Source organism: Peromyscus californicus, unplaced genomic scaffold (assembly GCF_007827085.1).
Source record: "Peromyscus californicus insignis strain IS unplaced genomic scaffold, ASM782708v3 Scaffold_6__1_contigs__length_162567912, whole genome shotgun sequence".
In the NCBI taxonomy this organism is placed as follows: Eukaryota; Metazoa; Chordata; class Mammalia; order Rodentia; family Cricetidae; genus Peromyscus; species Peromyscus californicus.
In genome coordinates, this window is record NW_026294584.1 from 18,310,835 (window position 1) to 18,316,433 (window position 5,599).

General features: G+C 37.6%; 1 pseudogene; it reads right to left on the reverse strand.

Moving 5' to 3' along the window:
• Window positions 1–944: 944 nt before the first annotated feature.
• LOC128098354 (ER membrane protein complex subunit 4-like) lies at window positions 945–1,461 on the reverse strand (annotated as a pseudogene).
• Between the last annotated feature and the right edge of the window lie 4,138 nt (window positions 1,462–5,599).

Here is a 5,599-nt window from a genome sequence, read left to right on the forward strand (position 1 = left end):
AGAAGATATGAATCCTCACTCGTGGAAAATGACCAGAAGGGAAGGGAGGAATCTTACTGATAGGGTGAAGAGTCTCAGTGGTCCTCCAGTAGGAAAAGTGATGGTGTTAGACAGTACGGGGTCCCAGCATTTCTCGGACTGCCAGTGGGTAGGGTGCCCCAGTGGGTGAGGGACACACACCAAGAAGACGTAGCAGGCAGCAGCGTGGCACAGTGGAAAGTCACTCATACCATGCAGACACAGCATCCATGTGGAGAGTTTATTATAATAGAGAGAGAGAGAGAGAGAGAGGGGGGAAGAGAAGGAAAGGGGAAGAGAGGGAGAAAAAGAAAGGGAGGGAAAGAGGGAAAATGGAGGTGTGCACACCTCACAGTGAGAAAGGGAGAAAAGGGAAGAGGAAGAAGAAGAAGAAGAAGAAGAAGAAGAAGAAGAAGAAGAAGAAGAAGAAGAAGAAGAAGAAGAAGAAGAAGAAGAAGAAGAAGAAGAAGGGAGGGTTTTTTTTCTTGAAAAAAAGGCTTTATGTCAGGACGAAGGGCAGGCCCCCAAAGGGCGGGCCAGAATGCCAACATTTATGGTTGGGTTGGCATTTACATTTTTCCTTTGGTAACATGAAGAGTACCTTTGTGTACCAAAGATGCTGGCACATAGGAGTGAAAGCTCTATATAGGCACTAGCTCAACTTCTCCATACTCAGTGAATTGTGTAGGTGTTGTCTTCAGCAATGGAGCCTTGCCTCAGTTTGTAAAGAGCAACCTATAGTCTTGGCAATAGCCTGGGTTGTTTGGGGATTCCCATGGGACGCCTTTGGCCAACAACTCAATTAGATGTAACCTAATCCCAGTACTGAAAACTTCATTTGAGTGACTATACTTTGGAGCCAGGAGCTTAAACAGGATGTAAATGAGGCCCATATAAGTAGGTATGAAGTACTGCTTTCTCAAGGTTCACAAAACTAATCTCCACCCCCTGAATTGCATTCTCTCTGGGCTCAATTTAGGCTAGCTAATCTGATACATGTGTAGGCAATAGTTCCATGAATTAATACTTACAAATAGCCAATGCTAAGCCCTTCTGGTTCCCAATGAGGTAGATCAATCTCTGAAGAAACTTCTGACTTCAAATCTTCAGCATATTGACAGTGACTAAAATGACTGTTAGTGTTTGAGTGGGTGGCTAGGCCACTAGATGCACCATCATAGTCAGGAAGATGGAGATGGCATTGTCTGTACTTATTGTCATGTATGTAACGAAGAGGTTCATGGGAATCTGAGGGCACCCAAGGTGATGCCCTAGCAATGTTTCTACAGCAGGGTCCAATCTATCTCTTGTACACTGGCATCAGGGACTTGCTTGTCCAGCAAAGTCACTTTGACCCTTGCTGTTACCTTCTGGCTGACTCAGCTCAATGGCCTCCTTGAACTGTTAGCCTCAGTTGGCCACCAGAGACCCCTGGAGCATCATGACAGCAGCAGCCTGCTACAACAGCAATGGATCTCCAGCCACTGCACACGCCTCTGCTAATTTTCATTTGTGTATTTCATTTTATTCAGTTTTCAGGACTACATTTGCTCTTTGTATAATACTTGCACATTTTGGTTTTAATGAAACTTCTGAATTCTTTTCCAGAGTGGTTAAACCTACCAAAAATTCATTAATGAGCCCCTTTTGCTGTATCCTACTGCAATTTGGTATGCCACTATTTGTTATTTTTGCCCTTTGGATGGAATGTAGTGATGTCTTATTGTGGCTTTAGTAAGTGTTTCTTTAATAATTAATGATGTTGAACACCTTCATTTGTTGATTTCCTTGTCTATAACTCCTATTTAGTGAAATGTCTCTTCATGATCTTGTCAGGTTTCCAATTAGATTTTTTATAGTTAAATTTTAAGGCTTACTTGTGTACTGTAGATTGTAGTCCTTTATGAAATCCATGGCTTGCTAGTATTTTCTTCTAGCCTGTATCATACATCTATTTTCCTCCTTCATAGACTGAAAATTTTTGTTTTACAGGATTGAAATGTAGCTTAGTGGTAGAGTGCATGTTTAAAATGTGCAAGGCCCTGTGTTAAATATTGAGTACAAGTATTTGTCTTAAAGTTTTTGATCAAGCTCAGTTTATTATTTTAAATGGGTTTTGCTTTTGAACTCTTTGGCTCTGGATACTTAATTTTCTCCTAAGCTTTTACTTAAAGGTTTATATTTTGATAAAGTTACAAAAACCTAAAATCCCATAATAAAACTGAAATCAATTTGGAATTTTTTTTTTGCCAAGGGCGATGGGAGTATACAGCAGATGAAAACTAGTGTTCAACAAGTCAACCTACCAGATGAGTAATTCTCTGTTGGGGAGCCCCAATTGATAAAGCAATGGAGTGTAGCATGAATCTTAAAAAGGTCTTATTAATAAAAAGAAACCCAGAGCCAGGTATTAGGGTGAACACTGAAAGGTCAGAGAAGCAGAACAAGCCACAGCTAGCCTCACCTCACCAACTTCTCAGCCAATCTTGTTTCCTCAAACTGGAAGCCTCTGAGTCCTTATTTGGAATAGATCTCAGTTGAACTGCTGCTATAAGTCTAAAAGCTTAAAAGGCTCTAGCTCCTGGTTTTCACACCTTATATACCTTTGTGTGTCCTGCAATCACTTCCTGGGATTAAAGGTGTGTGCCACCATGCCTGGCTCAGTTACCAGTGTGGCCTTGAAATCACAGAGATCCGGATGGATCTCTGCCTCCAGAATGCTAGGATTAAAGGTGTGTGTGTGCCACCATTTTCTGGCCTCTATGTCTGTCCAGTGGCTGTTCTGCTCTCTGACCCCAGATAAATTTATTAGGGTGTACAATATATTGGGGGACATAATATCACCGTGTTTCCCCTTTTTTGTTTAAGATAATAAAAGCCGCTTATAACTATATCCAATAAGTATACACAATATATACAGTCAAGAATTACATTAACAATGTCTAGTCCATTAACATTTGACAGATTCAGACAAAAAACCCCTCCATTATATAAATATATATATATATATATATTTGGTTTTTCGAGACAGGGTTTCTCTGTGTAGCTTTGCGCCTTTCCTGGAACTCACTTGGTAGTCCAGGCTGGCCTCGAACTCACAGAGATCCGCCTGGCTCTGCCTCCCGAGTGCTGGGATTAAAGGCGTGCGCCACCACCGCCCGGCCATTATATACATTAACAATGTCTAGTCCATTAACATTTGACAAATTCAGACAAAAATTTCATTATTTATCCTATTTTGGTGAGTCCAATACAAAATTTGTATACAATATAAAAAATCCAATACAATGTAAAATATTTAAAACAAGTGGTGCCTTTATAAAAGTAGATTCAATAATCTTTCTTTTAATCTTATCATACCCATATTCTCTCTTTTTCTTTTCATAGTAGATTTAATAATCTACCTTTTATCTTATCATTTTATATCTTCTGGAATAGATTCAATAATCTACCCTTTTCTATTATTTTTGTCTTTTTTTCCAGAGTAGATTCAATAATCTACCTCTAATCTATATCTTCTTTTTTCTTTTTCTTTCTTTTTTTAAAATAAGAACCCTGAATCTAATCTCCTTTGTTTAGCTTTTTTCCCCCCAATCATTATCAATTAACAACTTGTAACCAACCATCATAAACAATGACAATATCCCAAACCTGAAACCTATTGAAAGACCAAAAACCACCCACCCCACCTTTTGGGAATATGAGCATCATGTTCTTGAAATTACTTCCTGCTGTTTGTGGGCTAAGGCATCTTTAGGGGATTCTGAAAAGAAAAATTTTGGGTTAATTATCAAGTTCCAGGAGAGGTAGCTATATCATTTGTTGTCCCGTCTCTGCATAATACGAAAGTTTAGGGCTTATCTCAAGTCCTTGTTCAAGTAGTCTGAGAAACTGGATAATCTCAGCTAGCCATCTTGAAATTGTTCTGAGCAGTTTGTAGTCCAAAGCTGATCTGTGGGTGATGTTTGTCAGCTTAGTGGTATTATTATTGTCCATGTGGAATCATTGTTGTGGGGTCCCATCATCTTTCTGGAGACTTCAAATTCAATGTTAGGCCTGGTTGTGATTCCCTGCAGAAAACTGATAGAGACTCGAACACAAAGACATGTATAGGCAGCTAATTGAAGCCTTTTTTCTAGAATTAATTAGTACTCTATATGACCATTAATATCATAACAAAAGTTTAAAATATATATATGTATCTTATAAATTTTGATATAAAGTTCATACATTAAGAAAAGTTTAAAGAATCAAAATAGAACCAAAGAATTGAGAGTAGTGGCAATAGAATAGTCCCTTAATTATTTCATTTCATTCTGTCCCATATCCTAAGATGGCTCTTGCTTCTGACATGATACAGAGATTTTGCATTTTCCTTTTAACAACATGCTTGGGTTTAAATAAGGAGAGAGACATTCTCCAACTCCAAAGACAACTTTAATTTTTAATTAAACTGGAACTACCAAAAGACCATTTGTGTTAAGTGTCTGTAGAGAAGAGCAGAAACAAACATTTAGGAAGACTTATGAAATTTTATATGTGATATATTAATAGGCCGAATTTACTTTTTCTTGGGTCATTTTTTCTAGATGATTCGTCCTTTTTCTTCAGGTGTCTCATTTGACCAGTACTCTTCAGATTCCTTAGCCTTCATTCTCCTGAAAGACAAAAACAAAAACATTTCCCCAAGCCTAACTTTGGGGAGGTTCCCTTTTGGCACATTATATCTGATTAAATGAAAAACATTTGTTAGTGGTATAAATTGGATGGTCATGCTGATTGATGAACTATCACCTCTTCTCTTGTTCAAATCAAACATTTATCAGTTTTGATGGTATCCACAGCTTAACTTCTCCTGTAGAAACAAAAGCAAAATCTTGTCCCCAATGTAATACATATCCTGGTTTCCATTCTGAGGTTAGCACATCTTTAAAGTATACAAGCTAATTTAATTCTGTAGTTTTTTCTGTTATCCAATGTCTCTCCATAGCTGTTGTTCCTTTCTCATTAGCATTGAGAAAATTCAAAGTTAGTAGAGTATTATGAAGTCTGTTTCTGGTTTTTTTTTGTTACCCCTTTCTGTTTGTTTAGCATATCCTTTAGAGTTCAATTTGATCTTTCTATAACTGCTTGGCCTATATGATTATGTGGTATACCTGTAGTATGCTTTAGATTATAATAAGCAAAAAAAATGTTTCATTTTACCAGAGACATATGCTGAAGAATTGTCAGTTTTAATTTGTGCAGGTATACCCACGATGGCCATAACTTCTGGCAAATGCATGATTACAGAATCAGCTTTTTCAGAATCCAAAGCAGTTGCCCATTGAAATCTTGAATAAGTATCAATAGTATAGTGTACATATTTCAATTTTCCAAATTCTGCAAAGTGAAACACATCCATCTACCAGATTTCATTTCTCTGAGTACCCTTTGGGTTACATCCTGCTGGTAGCAGAGTCTGATTGTAAAAGGAACAAGTAGGACATTTCCTTATAATTTCCTTGGTTTGTTGCAGGTTATGGAAACACCTTTTCTAAACCTTTACTATTGATGTAATTTTTTTAATGAAATTCTGAGG